The sequence below is a fragment of the Dasypus novemcinctus genome, chromosome 10, assembly GCF_030445035.2.
Source record: "Dasypus novemcinctus isolate mDasNov1 chromosome 10, mDasNov1.1.hap2, whole genome shotgun sequence".
In the NCBI taxonomy this organism is placed as follows: Eukaryota; Metazoa; Chordata; class Mammalia; order Cingulata; family Dasypodidae; genus Dasypus; species Dasypus novemcinctus.
In genome coordinates, this window is record NC_080682.1 from 65,260,771 (window position 1) to 65,279,137 (window position 18,367).

Genomic DNA, 18,367 nt, shown 5'->3' on the forward strand with positions numbered 1-18,367 from the left:
CTTGCAGGGCATACTCCTTGCATGTGGGGCTCCCCTATGCAGGGGATACCCCTGCGTGGCAGGGCACTCCATGTGCGCATTAGCACTGTGCATGGGCCAGCTCACCATATGGGTCAGGAGGCCCTGGGTTTGAACCCTTGACCTCCCATATGGTAGGCAGATTCTCTATCAGTTGAGCCAAATCGCCTCTTCCCATGATTGAGTTATGATTGGGGCTTTGATTGGGCCATGTCATTCAGGAGTTGGTGGGTGGGAACTCACAGATAAAAGGCATGGCAAAGGACAGAGTTGAGGGGTTTTGATGTTGGAGTTTGATGCTGAAGCCTTAAGCTGGAGCCTGGGAAGTAAGCTCACAGAGGAAAGAGAAGCCAACCCCAAGAAGAGAGGAAACCTAAGCCCAGGAAGAAGCAAGCCCTGGGAAGAAGGGAACCTTGAACCCAGGGAGAAGTAAGACCCTGGAAGGGAGGAACCCAAGAAACCTGAACCCTCACAGCCATCAGCAGCTATCTTGCTCCAACAGAAGTAACTTATGCTTTATGGCCTGGTAACTGTAAGCTCCTACCCCAAATAAAAACCCTTTATAAAAACCAACCAATTTCTGGTATTTTGCATCAGTACCCCTTTGGTTGGCTAATACATCCTGTGTTCAATTCTTTTGAGTATGTACCTAGAAGTGGAATTCCTGAATCCTATGGTAATTCTATGTTTAACTGTCCAAGGCATCACCAAACTTTTCTACAGCAACTGTACCATTTTACATTCCTTCAACATTGTACTTATGAGGGTTCCTATTTCTCAGCTACCTCACAACACTTGTTACCTCCCATTGTTTAATAACAGCCTTTCTAGTAAGTGTGAAGTGGTTCATTGTGGTTTTGATTTGCAGTTCCCTAAGGACTAATGATTTTGAGCATCTTTTTATATATTTATTGTCTGCATATCTTCTTTGCAGAAATGTCTATATAAACACATATAATTGTTTATTGTTGTTCAAACTGAACAGATTCATTTATACCATTTTGTATGCATGATATATTTCACAGTTTAAGAAAAATATAGTGGTAGGGAAGTCAATTGGTACAGTAAGATCCTTGAGGTAAAAGATTGTGATGGACCTCAGAACACAAATGAATGGACATTTCTTGATTAGAAAGAAAGGTATCTTCTAAGACCAGGATGGGAAGAGACAAGGATGGAAACAGATGCAGGTAAGCTTCCAGATGTATACATGGAGTGGGAAGACAAGGTAAAAAGCAAGTTGAGAGGATTTCTCTTGATTTGCCAGACTGCTATGGCAAATGCCTTTCAACAGGTTGACTTAAACAACAGGAGTTCATTGGCTCATGACTTTGAGGCTAAAAGTCCAAAATCAAAATATTGGCAAGACTTTTGCTTTCTCTCAGAGTCTGTAGCTTTCTGGTGCTGGCTGCTGGCAATCCTTGGGTTTCCTTGGCCTGAATCACTGACTCCCATCACATGGCAATGTCTTCTCCTTCCTGACTTCTGTGACTTCCAGGTTTTCTTTATAAGGCCTCCAGTAATATGGATTGAGGCCCACCTGGATTAAGATTAAGAACATGTGTTTTTTGAGTACAAAATTCAACCTACCACAGTCTTCAAGTGTGATAAAACTATCTTTTGAAGAATGTAGGAGGTGAAGTGGTCAGCTTAGAATGAAGGGGTAGGTTTGGGTAGGAGGCATTGGGAAAGAAGCAAAGACTCAGAAGTGTATTTACCAAGTGGAGCATGTGTATGAGTGATGGTACTCGAGGTGATTTTCATGGGTACACAGGTAGTTTTTTTCTTTTAATATGAGTTTAATGAAAAGGTTTTTGAAATCATTTTGTGTATGAGAAAAATGAACTAGCACATCAAACCTAATTTATGGATATTACTTAAAGTGAAAAGTGATGTTTAAAAACTATTAATTTAAAGAAAGATATTCAGTAAATATTAACTCAGGTGCTTCTTGGCTATGGCAAAAAATGAAGATGGTACTCAAACACCTGTGATTGATATTTGCAAAACTTTGATTTAAATAAGATATCCAAAGGGTGATTGAGAAAGGAGGAGCACAGTGGGTGGAAAACCTCATTGGTGGTGCTGAGATCCCAACTGCGCCTTAAATCTCAGCTTTGTAGTGGCTCAGATCTTGGCCTTCCCTGAAATGTCCCTGTTTTCCAGTAGAAGTTGCCAGAAAATAATGAAAGAAGTGGATTTTCCAGAATTAAGGAAAGCAAAATAGACTGAAAAGTGAGAGCTATTATTCTTTTTGAAAAATCTTTTTTTAAAATTGTGACTATTCATATACATACATATATATAATCTACCATTTTAACCTTAAGTGTATAATTCAGTGATATTAATCACTTTTATATCACTACCTTTCATTACTAAAACTTTCTCATCACCCCAAACAGAAAACGGTACTCGGTAATCAAGAACTCCCATTTCCCCTCCCTCTAGCCACTGGTAACCTGTAATCTACTTTCTGTCTCTACAAATTGCTTATCTTAGATAGTTTATTTAAATGGAATCACACAGTATTTGTCTTTTGGTGTCTGGTTTATTTTATTTTATTTTATTTTTTTATTCATTTTTTAAAAAATATTACATTCAAAAAATATGCAGTCCCATTCAACCCCACCGCCCCCACCCCCCACTCCCGCCACAGCAACACTCTCTCCCATCATCATGACACATCCATTGCACCTGCTAAGTACATCTCTGGGCATCGCTGCACCCCATAGTCAGTGGTCCACATCATAGCCCACACTCTCCCACGTTCCATCCAGTGGGCCCTGGGGGGATCTACAATGTCCTGTAATTGTCCGTGAAACACCACCCAGGACAACTCCAAGTCCTGAAAACACCTCCCCTTCTCATCTCTTCCTCTCATTCCCCTCACCCAGCAGCCACCATGACCACCCTTCCCACACCAATGCCACATTTTCTCTGTGGACCTTGGATTGGTTGTGTCCATTGCACATCTATGTCAAGAGGGGGCTTAGATTCCACATGGATACTGGATTCAATCCTCCTGCTTTCAGTTGTAGACACTCTGGGCTCCATGGTGTGGTGGTTGACATTCTTCAACTCCATGTTAGCTGAGTGGGGTAAGTCCAATAAATCAGAGTGTAGGAGTTGAAGTCTGTTGAGGTTCAGGGCGTGGCTATCATATTGTCAGTCCAGAGATTCAAATCCCCTAAATATATCTTAAACCCCAACACCAACTACAATTCCAGTAAAGTAGCATGAAAGTCTTGTGAAAAGAGATCCCATCTGAGTCCAGTTCCATCACGCAGAAACACCAGCTCCAAAGAAGGGCCAACTAACTGGTTTATTTTAATTAGCATAATGTATTCAAGGTTCATCCATGTTGTAGGATATATCAGAACTTCATTCCTGTTTATGACTGAAAAATATTTGGATATACCACATTTTGTTTATTCATTCACCTGTGGATAGACATTTGGGTTGTTTCCATCTTTTAGCTATTGTGAATTGTGCTGCTATGAACATTGGTGTACAAAGTATCTGTTTCGAGTCCTTACTTTTATTTCTTTGGGGTATATACACCTAAGTGTGAGATTGTTCAATCATATAGTAGTTCTGTAATTAATTTTTTGAGGAATGTAAAATTAATTCTTTTTTTTTTTTTTAAAGATTTATTTTTTATTTATTTCTCTTCCCTTCCCTGACCTCCTCCCCAGTTGTCTGCTCTCTGGGTCCATTCGCTGTGTGTTCTTCTGTGTCTGCTTGTGTTCTTGTCAGCAGCACGTGGAATCTGTCTCTTTTTGTTGCGTCATCTTGCTGCTGCGTCAGCTCATGTGTGCAGCACCACTCCTGGGCGGGCTGTGCTTTTTTCGCACTGGGCGACTCTCCTTACGGGGCGCACTCCTTGAGCCTGGGGTTCCCCTACATAGGGGACACCCCTGCATGGCAGGGCACTCCCTCCACACATCAGCACTGTGCATGGGCCAGCTCCACACGGGTCAAGGAGGGCCGGGGTTTGAACTGCGGACCTCCCATGTGGTAGGCGGATGCTCTATCAGTTGAGCCAAATCCACTTCCCGTAAAATTAATTCTTAAACTCAGCAAGTCCTGCCACTCTTGTTGTGCTTACTGCATATGGAGAGAAGACCAAAACATACATAATCACAATAGCATCATAGGTGCAATCATAAAGCTATGAACTCCACTATGAAAATAGTTGAGAGCTGCTAGCCAGCAGAGCTGAGAAGACACATGAGGTGATTTCACTAAATGGGCAGCAATGAGAAGCAGAGGGAAGTTACATGAGAAAAACTAAGGGGTACGGAAGGGTATCAAAAGTAGAAGATGTGTGAGATGATCCAAAAAGGTCTTCCTAACGCAGATGAGCCCATAGCAGTCTGCCAGGATGCCTGAATTTTCATCTGGTCACCAAAGTCCCTCTCTTTTGTTCAAATTTTAGAGCACCCCTTTTAAATTGTGGTCTCTTTCTGGGAGAGGTGGGGCAGGAAGAGGTTATGAGCCCTCAAATATGTTTGCCATCAAATATAGACTCTAGGATTGGGTCACAGAACAAAGAACAGAAGTTTTCATACGAGGGGCCAAATATCCAGAGCCTGAGGTTGCCTGTGAGTTTTTAGGGGCAAGTTCCAGGTAACAGGACATGGATTAATTAGGGTAGAAATGAGCAGTTTTCCAGAAGAGCTGACTCAGTGAGGACGATTCATATATTCATGCAACAAATATTTGTTGAGGGTACACTACTTCCAGGGGTAGTGTTGAATGTTGGGAATGCAACTGAATAACATAGATATGGTCTCTATCCTCAGAGAGTTTACACTAAAGAGACTTATGTAAACTAATAAACCATCCCTGTTCATTCAGCCTTTTCCAAATGCCAGGATGAAAATAGCAAAAAATATAGAGGCAGTACTGGTTTGGGGTCACTAAAAAATGTCTTCTTATATTCACTATGCTGTTTCTTTCAGCTCTCCACAGAACCAGGCAGTGAGGCTGGTATGCTCTCACATTTGAAAAAATGCTTCCAAATTGCTACTTTCCTAGAAACATCTCTGTTTGCTACTAATCCCAGGCATGCCTGTGGGAATGTGAGAATGCTTTTATGGCAATTTCCACAGGCTTTTTCTTAAATGTTAGCAAATATATACTAATTTCTTTAATCCTTTTAAATACTCTGAATAATGGGCTGAAGAGAAAGCTGGATAGGGATGGCAAGCATCATAATTAAGGGAAAGTGTAAAAGAACTTTAAAGTTCATATTCCTTGGGGTTTTTGATATCTCAAAATTACATTTATGGGAAGAGTGCGGGGGGTGGGAGGTGGGGGTATATGGGACCCTCTTACATTTTTTAATGTAACATTTTGTGTGATCTATGTATCTTTTAAAAAAAGATAATTTTTTAAAAAGATTAAATTTAGCAGATGTCAATGAGTTATGAACTTGGGGTCCTTGGAGTCCTACAGGGTCAGCAGATACCCTTTAGGATGGTTCATAAGTTGTCTGTTACTGTATGGAAAACTTGTAAGTATGGGCCTATCAGATAAATCTCATCAGATTCTCAAAGGGAATGGAAAGTTAAGGGATCTTTAGATCATTTGAAAGTTCTTCCATGAGGGTAAAAAGAGTATTTTTTTTACTCTTTAAGAGTATTTGTGGATGACTTTGCATAATTATCATACAATCTGATGCAGTGTGTCATAAAAACACTGACCTGGGAGTCACAAGATTTAGTTCCCTTGTTACCAGCTACATGATTTTGTACGTGTCTTGGCCCCATTTGAGCCTCAGTTTACTTATCTATTAAATGGGAGAAAGGATCCTTCTAATTCCTACTTCATATTTTTTTTGCATGTGTTACATGATCATATGTGTGTGAAAAGGCTTTAGAAACTACAAGGTATTACCTAAAAGCCAGAGTTTTTATGCAGATTGGCTCTCCGTGCAGCAGTGGGTGTGTGTTCTCGGTCACTAGATGGAGCTTTAGGATACAAGGGAAAGATCAGCCAGTGCTAAGTTATTCCTGAAAGCTCAAGGCCTGAAAAAGGAATTATTTCTTTAAAAACAAAAAACAAAACCAAACTGTTGAATTTCACAAACATTAACCTTAGTTGTTATTTTATTCTGATAAAGGCTCAAAAAAACAAATATGAATGTCCACGGTTCCTTATGATGTGGATTTTTTCCACCCATTCATCAAAATTATTTTGATTTTCTCTATGGTAAATTTAGTTTACAGAGAATCCTAGTATTATCAATTTAAAAGGACAGGGGGAAAAAAAAAAAAGAAAATACAACTTTCCTGAAGGCCATAAGGAAGAAATTACTTTTGTATTTTCAAAAATGATGCGTTGTAAATTCTATGACACATGGCAATATCGTTAGAGGACTTTTGTACCCAGGCAGGGAGGGGAAGCAATTGTTAACTTCGGTATGCACTTAGAATTCTTGCTTTGGATTTCCTACTGGCATCCTCTGTGGTTCTTAACCGATGCCTTTTTCTTATGCTAAAGGCTCAAGTGAGAGGAATCTGATTCATTTTAAAGAGCCTGCCCCTTACTCCAGAGGCCCCCAGAATGATTTGAAGGAGGAGGTTTGGTAAATTGAAAGACACATTGGATTTGCATATTAGGGGATCAGAATTTCACTCAGGTGTTTGGGGACAATTTTTGTCCCTTTTGGGGCCTCAGTTTCTTTCTCCAATTCTGATCAATAGCCCCATTCCTCCCCACCCCATACATATACGAAGAGGGGTTTTTCATCATGAAATTTGACTGGGTGACCAAACGCAGGCACCAGATCCTGAAAGGCAAAGTTTTGCAGGAGTACTAACTCTTGGATGTATCAGATTTTCAACTCAAATTTATTTAGGCAAGGTGGAGTCTTGGTATTTATCTTTGCTGTAGCCCTCCCGGTTGCCTATAAGTCCTGATGCAAAACATGCCTTCAGAAACCAGTGAACGTCACTTTTCTGCATACATTTTCAGGGAGCAATGTAAAAGCTAATATCCGTTGGCGAAACCAGCCAATTAAATTGTTGAGCACTGATCTGCCCAATTTCCTTGAGTCTAAGATATATTCCCATAAAGCCACTTTCCTCGATCTACCTTTAAAAAAATAAATGGACACATGTCCTATGTCTTATTTAAAGAAGTGTTGACCAGCCTCTCCCCGCAAAGGCTGTTATTAAATGATACTTCCTGCAGTCGATGGTCTTTTTTGAATGGAGGAAATATTCTAGGAAATACTTCATTTTTGTTTTGTATATTTTTCACACCTCCATTACTCTAAAAGCTACCCTCCATTACTGGGTTAGAGCAGCTATAGGGTCTCAGATGCCCGCCACCCTCCTTGCCCCCTTCCAGAAGGAAGGCATTTCTCCCAGTGTGCAAACAGAAAGACCGCAGGAGATTGCACGTTGTAAAGGATGAAGTCCTGCTAGGCTCATTCATTGCAGTTTATGAGAAACAGCTGCCTTCCCTTGCAGAGGCACTTGTAGAAGACTTTCCTCTCCCTTCCCCTGCAGTCTAATAGCTAACCAGGACTAATCACCTGATTCGGGTCAGCGCAAGCTGGAGCCTCTGCCAGCCCACTCTAAGGGTGGCTGTTCCACGTTAGTGATGGGACATTTTCCAAAACAATGGAAACAGCTCCACTGGTGAGTCCATTAATGATTACAATCCAAGTAATTTTCTCCCCACTTTGTTTTCCAGAGGTTGCCTTTTCTTCCTAAAATGTTCAGGTAGTGAAGATAAGAAGCTGGGCAATAGACTCTGTTCCCTACTTCTGTGCTTCTCAAATTTTAATGTTCAAACAAATCACCAGGGGATCCTTTAAAATGCAGATTTTGATTCAGTAGTTTTGGGGGTGTGGCTGGGGTGAGAGGATCAGATACTCTGCATTTCTAAGAAGCTCTCAGATGGTCTTTGGACCTTGCTGAGAACAGTCTTTGTTCATTTTTCTTTCTAGTTCCTGTTTCAAGTTGCTGCCTCATGATAGTAAGGTGAGGAATACCTCTTCTAATCTTATCCACAGACACTATCAGGCATGAGGAATGAATAAGTAATGATTTCAAAGCCCGTGGGAGGGAAGTGGATTTGGCCCAATGGATAGGGCGTCCACCTACCACATGGGAGGTCCAGGGTTCAAACCCAGGGCCTCCTGACCTGTGTGGTAAGCTGGCCCACGTGCAGCACTGATGTGCGCAAGGAGTGCCGTGCCATGTAGTGTGTCCCCCACATAGGGGAACCCCATGTGCAAGGAGTGAACACCATAAGGAGAGCCGCCCAGTGCTTAAAAAGTGCAGCCTGCCCAGGAATGGCACCGCACATACGGAGAGCTGATGCAGCAGGATGACACAACAGAGACACGGATTCTGGGTGCCACTGACAAGAATACAGGTGGACACAGAAGAACACAGAGAGCAGAATGGACACAGAAAGCAGATAACTTCTGGGGGGGAGTAGGGAAGGGAAGACAAATAAATAAAAAATAAATCTTTAAAACAAACAAAAAAACAAAGCCCATGGGAATATTCTGATTTAACTGTTCTGTTTGGTAAGCCATGACTTTGAATTCTAATTTATTACAAATTAAAATATTGAGAATAGACCTATGGGCCCCCCCCCCCCACTCACACAACAGAATTCAAGCAGATCTGTTTGTTTTTTATTTGATGGCAAAGCCACTGTTTGTTTGAGGTTGTTTTCTTGGTAGTTGTTTTTGTTAGCAACCATCATACTCTGTACTGCATTTAAGTAGGAAGCTGATTGGAACTGGATTAGTGTCTGCACACCAATTCCTCTGGCTCTCAGTCCTCTGTGTTCTTCATCTTTATCCTTGCTCAGTTATTGCTTATGCAGAGAAATGAATCATCTTCAGGTCTGGAGAAATTTCAGCTTATTCTTAAATATTCTCAGGAGAACTGCTTTTTAGAATTTTGTTACTGAAATTTTAGACCACTAATCTGGCTTATTTTATGTTGTTTTGGATCTGCTGTTGTTTTGACTATTTTTTCCCTCTTGGTTAAACAGTAAGTTCATCACTGTTGGAGATCATATCTTCTATTTTATAGGGCTGGGGTTGCCCATGATCTTTAAAGTCATTGAGTCCAGTTTCCTCTTTAATATTTGAATTGCTACAATCCATCCTTTGCTCAAAATCCCTTTTGGGGAGGAGGATCTCACTACCATATATTCTGTCCTTTGCAAAGCTCTGAGAATCTTAGAAAGCCTTTCCTCATATTAGACCAAAGAATTTTCTCCTGTGGGTCTTGCCCATCAGCCTAATTTTACTCATGGGAACAATTCCACTGTCTTATATAGAATACAGACAATCAAGGCATATTATTAAGTAACTGACTTGTTCAGCTCCAGGACTTGGGGGCTTTTTTGCCTCTGGAAGTTCTTCACACAGCAGAATAACCTTCAGTTCTTGACTTGGGGGATAAACCTGGGGCAAGGTCCAGAGCTGCATTTGCCAGAAATTACATGAGTCATGGCGAAGTAGGAAAGTTGCTGCTCATAAGGACTTTACCCTGCTTCCTTACAGGGGCTTAGGATTTCCTGTACTGTTTTTTTATATTCAGTCTGACTTAAGCCATAAAAGAAATGCTGAATGAGGATTCATGATTACTCATGAATTTTCACATAACCAGGTCATCCAATAGGAATTTTAGAAATGGCTCCAATTAATAAAATGTTTATCTTTTTTTGGTTCTCACCTGAAGTAGAATTTTTAAATTTGTGAAGTTGGACTTTAGTTCTCCTGTCATATCCCTCGTATGTAACTTTCTACCCTTCCTCCATATGCTCCATAGACAACATGGCTTTCCAAGGCTTTCCCTTTCCAATCTTGCAATATCTTTCTAAGCCTTGAACTATTCTTCCCTTATCAAAACTTCCCTGGCCTCTGTCTGATTCTCTCAGCAGCTGCCTCTAGCTTGTGCAACCCTATTCATGAGTTTTGTTCTCCCTAACAAATCCTTGGTAATGTGTAAAATAGTTTATGCATTGTCTACCTTCTCCGCACCATAATTTCTTAATCCAGCCAAACACATGTCTCCAGAAGAGCCTTAGGCAATGGCTTTATAGTGGGCAGGTATAGGCACCATGATTAGTCCATGGACAAGACTGCTTTGGTCTGCTTAATACAACTTTATGTCACTCATCTTCCTCATATGGTGCTGGCTCTGTTTTCTTTAAATAATAATAACTCTTATTATGTGTGACTATTAGTCATAACTACTTAATATGTACCAGGTACTGAGCTAAGGGCTTAATAGACATCTCATTTAATGTTCACAACAACCCCGTGATGTGGGACTTATTGTCATTTTACAGATGAGCAAATTGATGTTCAGAGAGGTTAGGTAATTTGCCTAGCACCACACAACTATTACATCACAGAGACAAGGGTCAAACCGAGGTCTGATTGACTGAGGCCCATGCACTTACCATGCAGCCTCCTTTGCTTTGACCAACCAACAGAGCAGAAGCTCATCAGTGAGACCTCAGACAAGCCCTGATGTGTTCACCTTGAACATAACCTTCCTACTTTCTCTGTATATGAAAAAAATACCACCTTGCTCGTCCCTAGGCTCTCAGCTCTTGCTTCTTCCACTCCTATGCTGAGAAGTTCTGGCTTCTGCCTGCAAAAGACTAACAAGTATTTATTATTTAATTACAAGGAATTATTATGGAATGGGAGGAGGGATACTAACAAATCCCATCTGGGGCCAATTAAAAAGAAATGTGTTCCTGAGTGTATGTGGTTTTCTTTTTTCAGAAGAGAAACAATTCCAACAACTCTTTGGCACACGGAGCCTGGCATGGTTTAACAGGCGCCGGGTGACTGAGCCATCTCTAAGCTATTTCTGAGAGAGCAAGGTGGTTCTTCACTGCTAATGAAGGGGAAATGAAGTTTCCCCCTGGTGTTAGCCTCAGGCAAGTGGGGCAGATGCGTTTAAACCTGTGTTTGGATTTATTTATTACATGTCTTTTTAATAGGACCTCCTCACAAAAGTTTTCTCGTTAGAACAGTAGGAATAAGAAGATGCCAAAATGCTGCTTTCAGGATAAATGCATCAGTCTGCAAAAATTTGCAAGGTCTCCCAGAAGGGTCAACCACAGAGGGAGCAACATCTGGTTGTCACACTGTCATAAGAGAAGAGAGCAATGCATGAGCATAGGGCAAGACAGAATGTTCCTCAAAACTGGATGGAAGACACGTAGTTAGACTGGAGCCTGTGAAGTAATGCGCCTCTTGAGGCCCAGGAAAACAGTGAGTGGAGTAACGTCGTTGGATCTTAGGCATGTTCATCCTTGTCCTGTTGACACCCTAGCAGTGTTGAAATAGGTATACACATCAGAAAAATGTGAACCTCCAGAGAGATTGTTGCATGTTTTTAGAATATAAATAGAGCACATTAGTAGTTTTTAAGAATATTTAATATACATTTCCATCCTTGGAAATAGATTAACTGAGGTTCTCTTCTTCATAAGAGACAATTTCCATTCATTCATTAATCCACTCATTCATTCAGCAAATGTTTACCAAGTGACCCAATGTGCCAGGATCTGGGCTGTGTGCTAGAGATACAAAGAGAAACAAGACACTCTCTACCCTCAGGGGGCTCAAAGACAAGTAGGACACACTCATAAATAATTGAGGTTCAGTGTGCTTACAGCAGGGACCTTGAGAAGTGGCACCTAACCAGCCTGCAGGCATCCTCAAAAACCTTCTAGGGGAGGTGTCACCTGGGCGGGCTCTTGTGGCATAGTTAGCTAATGTCCTCCAGAAATCTGCCTTTGCACAATATCCCTTTGCAAAGTAATAAGAGATGAAAAGACTGAGTAGATATCATGGGGGTGGGGTTGGTTGGGGGTATAAGTGAAGGACAGGAATTTAAATATTCAAACTGAAAAACATTCAGGAGAGAGTAAAGGCAGGTGCAGGCTCAGGCTTCAGGTAAATAGGGGTTGGGATGGCTACCACTTCCTAGCATACAGACCTGAGCAGATTACTTAGCCTCCCTAAGATTCAGTGCCTACTGGAGTTTTAAGGTTTCAATGACAAAAGATGTGTATAGCACTTTACTCTGGGTTTGGCTTATTTAAATGTTAAACAACATCTACTATAAAACTATTATTACTAGTAATAGAAGAAATTGTAGCATTGAGGTGGAGAAAGAGGCCACAGTAGTTGCTGAGGACAGGGAGAGGGTAGAAGAGATGTGATGTGGGGGCATTTTTGGGACTTTTGAGTTGTCCTAAATGATATTGCAGGGTCAGAAGCTGGATTTTATGTATCCTGCCATAACCCACTGAATGTACTGGGGGAGAGTGTGAACTATGGTGTTATTATCTATGTGGTGCAGCAGTGCTCCAAAATGTGTTCACCGAACGCGATGAGTGTGCCACAGTGATGGAGGAGGTTGTCGGTGTGGGAGGAGTTGGGTGGGGGTGGGGTGGGGGGTATATGGGAACCTCTTATATTTTTTAATGTAGTCTTTTTTTTTTGTGATGTATATATCTTCAAAAAAATACAATTTACAAAAATTATGGGGTGGGCTGAGGAGTGGGTTATATGGGAACCTCATCTTTTTTTATGTTTTTATATGTTTTTTAATGTAACATTCTTTGTGATCTATTAACTTTAATAAAAAAAGTGTAAAAAAATAAATAAAAATAAATCCCATGAGATGTAAAAAAAATAAAAATAAATAAATAAAAACACATTTTCCCAAAAATCCCCAAAAATATCACCTCTTATTAAAACTATTATCATTTGCAGTATTTGCAGTGTTCCTTCACTGATTATCCTTCTAAGCTCCCTGAATCTCTTGTCCCTGATTTTTCCTTCCACAGGAAAACACAGGGTAGAGAAAAATTAAATGAAGAATAAACTCAAAAATTAGGAGATTATCTTTCTCTCAGTCAGAATTGGCAGAACAAAAGAAAATATCCTCCAAAGAATAGGAACACAGTGCTCTTTTCTCCATCTTATTGTCTATCCTGCTCTCAATCAATGCATCTCTTTGGAGAGGGAAAGGCATTAATGAAATACAGTTAGGAAATATAATGAAGAAAACTCCCAGTTCTGCTGGTACTAAATAACCTAAATCCCTTCTACTGTAAAATTCCTTCTACAAGCACGACTAAACTTTCAAAACAATAAGTAATATCCCCAGGGGCCAAAAAGAAGACAACCAAGAAGAACAAGAGGGCCATGAAAAGTAAAGCAGAAAGAGTGTGAGCTAATGCCACGACTACACATGGAGACGAGAGATGAGCCTTGAGATCACCTGAGATGGAGAGTTGGAAGTGAGAGCCCTTCAGAAAGCTGGAACCATCAAAGGGTCATGACTTTGCTATGGCGAACTAGAAAGAAAAAACCTACCCACCAGTGCAGGAAGATGACAAGCCTATTCAAGCCTAGCTCACAGGAACTTGGGGCTTGAATTTAAGCTGTCTGGTCTTGGAACAGCCTGCTCTACTTCCTCAATTGAGAAATTAACATAAAATGTGATCTGAGGTCAGTGCTTTCTCAGTCAGCGATATCCCTGAACACCTGACAGAAGCAACTACCCTGACAAAGAGACAAAATACATTTTTAGGGATGAAGAGGGTCACTTCATCATCTAAAATAAATAATTCATCAATTGTATCTACTTAATGACAGGGGTTTAAGTATATTTACTATATTATAAAAAAGATTAACTGAATTATAAAGAGAAATTTTAAAAATCTATATGTAGAGGATTTTAAAAAAATCTTTTTTAGTAATTTATAGCTTGAGGTGTCAACACTTAAGACAATATTGAAGATTTAAACAACAAGCTTGATCTAATCTACACATATGGAACCTTGTACCCAACAACTGACCACTTGCTAGGTCACAAAGGAAATCTAATTAAATACCAGAGAAATACCTTACAGCAAATCTCTGGCCACAATTCTATATGAACTTGAAAACAAAGACACTTGTAATTACCCTATACTTTGGAAATTAGAAAGAAAAAAGGAAAGACACTTCTTAAACAATGCAACAGGATAGGGTAAGTTATGCTGCAATGATGTACAGACTGAAAATATCTCAATATCCTAGAACAATGAAGGATTATTTCCCCACTCATGGTACATTTCTAATGTAAATCAGCTGGGAACTGTGGTCCACATTTTCTGTACTCTGAGACCCAGGCCCTCCACCTGAATGGAAGGAGATGTAGCTTTAAAGTCACCAAAGTGACTGCAGAAGATTGAGTTATGTACCCCCTCAAAAGACATGTTCTTAATCTTAATCTATGTTACTGTGGGAGTGAACTCATTTGTAAATAGGGCCCTTTGAAAATGTATTATCAGTTAAGGTGTTTGTTTACTCGTTTGTAAATAGGGTCTTCGAAGAGCTTATTTAGGTGTGACCAAACTACATCAGGGTGGGCCTTAATCTGTATTACTGAAATCCTTTATAAGCAGAAGAAATTAGGGAGCAGCCAGTCAGAGAAGGCCACATATATAGAAAGAAGGTGGAAGTGAGCGGAAACCAGAAGTACAGACATAAGGAAAGAGATCTCTATGTGGCAGGAGGCACAGACGCAAGCCAAGGAATCCCAACCAAGAATTACAGCAACCCAGACCAACACCAGAACACTATAGACTTTGGGGAGAAAGCAGTCTTGCTAATGCCTTGATTTTGGTCTAGCACCTGAAACTCTGACACTATCAACCCCTGTTAAGTCAACCAGTGTGCAGTATTTTTCATAAAAGCCCTGGCAGATTAAGACAGTGACATATAACCCTTTCACTCATAATCTATTGGCCAAGGCACATCCATTGCAAAGAATGACTTCAAAAGAGTGGATCCTGACCAAAAGGAGAACCAAACACGTCAGTTATCAGCATTAATGATTATTGCAAAGAGGAAATAATATTGAAAATTAGGGTATATTTATACTTAAAAACCAGTGAAAATAAAACATATTAAAACTTGAGGGTCTGTTATAAATTCTTAAAAAACAAAAAACACCAATTAAATAGGCAAACTCTTAACAAATTCAAGAAAAAGAGTCAGCATTCACAACAATATCAGCATGAAAAAGGAGTAATACTTACAGATGCCATAGAGATAAAAAGAAAATATATCCCAATACATTTGAAAAGACAGAATTGCTCATTGTCCTAAAAATATATATAACTTATCAAAACTACCTAAAGAAAAAATAGAAATAGAAATACATCCTTAACATATAAAGAAACAGAATCAGTTGTTAAAAGTTTACTGCCTTCCTCCCCCACAACCCGGAAGAGTTTGGTCAAACACTTGGAGAACAGATAATCCCATGCTGATGCCAAATTTACCAAATACTAGAAAATAAGCAAACATTTCCCAGTTCAGACGGGACTTTAAAAAAGGAAGATCATAAACCAGCCTCACTTATGAATATAGATAACCAAAATAATTTAAAATTAATAAATGTATTAAAATCAAATCAGATTTATCATAGGAATGCAAAGAAGGTTTGACATTAGCAAGATTAAAGGAGAAAAACTATGTGATATTTTCCATAGCATTTGATAAAATTCAAGACCTATTCATGATTAAAAACTCTTAGGAAATTCTTAGTAATATAGGAATCGAAGAAATTGTTCTGACCTTAATGAAATCTACGAAAAATCTACAGCAAACATTTTGAAGGATGAAATGAGAAATGGTAAAATCTTTTTTCTTTTTTTAAGATTAGGAATAAGACAAAGATATCTTGCCATTGGGAAGAAGAAATAAAATAGAAAATAATTTGGGGAGCAGATGTGGCTCAAAACTTTGAGTGCCTTCCTCTACACAGGAGGTCGTGGGTTCAGTTCCCAGTACCTCCTAGAGAGAAACAATAACAACCAGCAAACAAATAAAAAAACCAAGGGAGCTGATGTGGCTCAGTGGTTGAGCACTGGCCTCCCACATATGAGGTCCCGGGTTCAATCCTTGGTCCCAATACCTCAAAAAACAGCAACAACAACAAAAATAATTTAAGAAGATAAAACACCTGTAATTCACAGGCAATATAATTATCTCCACAGAAAATCTATAAGCTGTTAGAACTAACAAGAAATATCAGCAAGATTCCTGGATAAATTATTAATATTTAAAATTAATCAAATTTTTATTTAAAATGATTAGGAAATATATTTAAAAGATATATCATCTATATTAACATAAAATTAATGCACTTGAGAATATGTGTAATGTAGAACTCTTTTAGGCCAAATATTTAAAAGAAGTGAATGATAAAAGAAAGGCTAAAGAAATGGTGAAACATACCATATTCATTGATATGATGACTCAGTATCATAAAGATATTAATTCCCCCAAATTAACTTGCAAATTTCAACAAATATCTCAGTTTATTTTCTGGAAGTTCAGGTGATCCTGAAATAGTTTTGAAAGAGCAAAGGTCAAATTAAAAGAAGAGATCCAAGATGGGGGTTGGGCTTGGGGAAGGGGAGTATTGGAATTGTACTAGGAGATATAAACATTATAAAGCTACAGTAATTAAGATTACACCTGGGACATGCTTCTATAGAATATGAATATGTTCATCTTGTCATAGGGTATTACCTCAATGTGCAGGGATGCTCACAATAAGCAACAAAATAATAAACTCCCATCTTAAGGAGTCCTGCTATGTTCTCAAATAGAGGGGCAAGAATCTCTCAAGTACATAGGCAGTGCCTGATAGAAGAAAACAGACCAACATGCCAAGCCCTCAATACTAATGAACTATGAACCTTATCCTTGTAAAATTTAAACAGACTGGGGGAGGGTATAAACTACAATGTAAACCATTATCCATGTGGTATAGCAGTGGTCCAAAGTGTATTCACCAAATGCAATGAACGTGCCACAGTGATGAAAGAGGTTGTTGATATGGGAGGAGTGGGGTGAAGGGGGTGGGGATTATATGGGGATCTCGTATTTTTTTAATGTAACATTTAATTAATTAATTAATTTATTTATTTATTTCTCTCCCCTTCCCCCCCACCCCGGTTGTCTGTTCTCTGTGTCTACTTGCTGTGTCTTCTTTGTCCGCTTCTGTTGTCAGCGGCACAGTAATCTGTGTCTCTTTTTGTTGCGTCATCTTGTTGTGTCAGCTCTCTGTGTGTGCAGCACCACTCCTGGGCAGGCTGCACTTTCTTTCGCGCTGGGCGGCTCTCCTTATAGGGCGCATTCCTTGCGCGTGGGGGGCGCACTCCTTGCACGTGGGGATCCCCTACATGGGAGACACCCCTGCATGTCCTTGTGCGCATCAGCACTGCACATGGGCCAGGTCCACACGGGTCAAGGAGGTCCGGGGTTTGAACCGCGGACCTCCCATGTGGTAGACAGACGCCCTAACCACTGGGCCAAGTCCACCGCCTGAATGTAACATTTGAAAAAAAAATAAAGAAGGAAAAAAAAATTGGAACTTATCCTAATAATAACTTATTATTACTCAAATGTGGTCTCTCTCTAAGCCAAAGTCAGCAAATAAACACACCACCTCCCCTCACCCCCCACCACCAGTGTGGACATGACTCTCAGGGATGGTCATCTTTGGTACCGTTGGGATTAATACCAAGCACCAACCAGCAATGCATTTGGAAAAAGACCTTGACAAAAAGGTCTTGAATACAAGAGTTAAGAGATTTCAGAATGAGTCAGAAGGGTGCTCCTGAGGGTTCTAAAGGCATTCAGACATTATAGGCAAGGCACATGACCCCTTAAAATCAGCACCCTATAGGTAGTCCTTACCTTGGTCTATACGATCACCTATTTCCCCAGTGTACTAGTTAGATTTATTTATAGTTTCTCTGTACTTGATTCTTCAACCCCTTTTATTTGAGCCTATAATTAGCACTATACTCATTAAGTATATGTCTCAGAGACTTAAATCTTTGGTCTGTTCATATGCTGGTTGAGCCCTGAATCTCAGAAGAGATGTAGCCAATACCTACTCTCTAGTTCATCTGACTCCACCAGAATAATGAACAAAATGTTGGTGCTGGACAGCCCCATCTCCCAAAACAGTATCTACAACTGCAAGCAAAACAATTCCTTCCATCTGCCCCATAAGATCTATGCCCCTTCTCAATCTGAGGCTGAGTCGGAATCACCATCCCCAAATCCTCAAGGTTGAAGAATGAACGAACATAAGGAGAGCATGCAATCATGGACAAAGTAAACTTATTAATATTGTAGTAACAGAAAAACATGTAACATTGTTATAAAGATAGTGGTTACTAGAGGTTCTGAGGGGAGGAGGAGGGAATAATAGGTGGAAAAACAACAAAAAAGATTGCATCGTGTTGTGGCATGGATAGC

The 18,367-nt window shown here is 39.9% G+C and overlaps 1 long non-coding RNA gene across 1 annotated transcript; it reads left to right on the forward strand.

Annotated features, from left to right (window-relative positions):
- Window positions 1-7,498: 7,498 nt before the first annotated feature.
- Window positions 7,499-8,517, forward strand: LOC101430749 (uncharacterized). Its single transcript, XR_188024.3, has 3 exons — window positions 7,499-7,670; window positions 7,982-8,015; window positions 8,256-8,517. It is a non-coding gene; the product is annotated as an uncharacterized lncRNA (long non-coding RNA).
- Window positions 8,518-18,367: the final 9,850 nt, after the last annotated feature.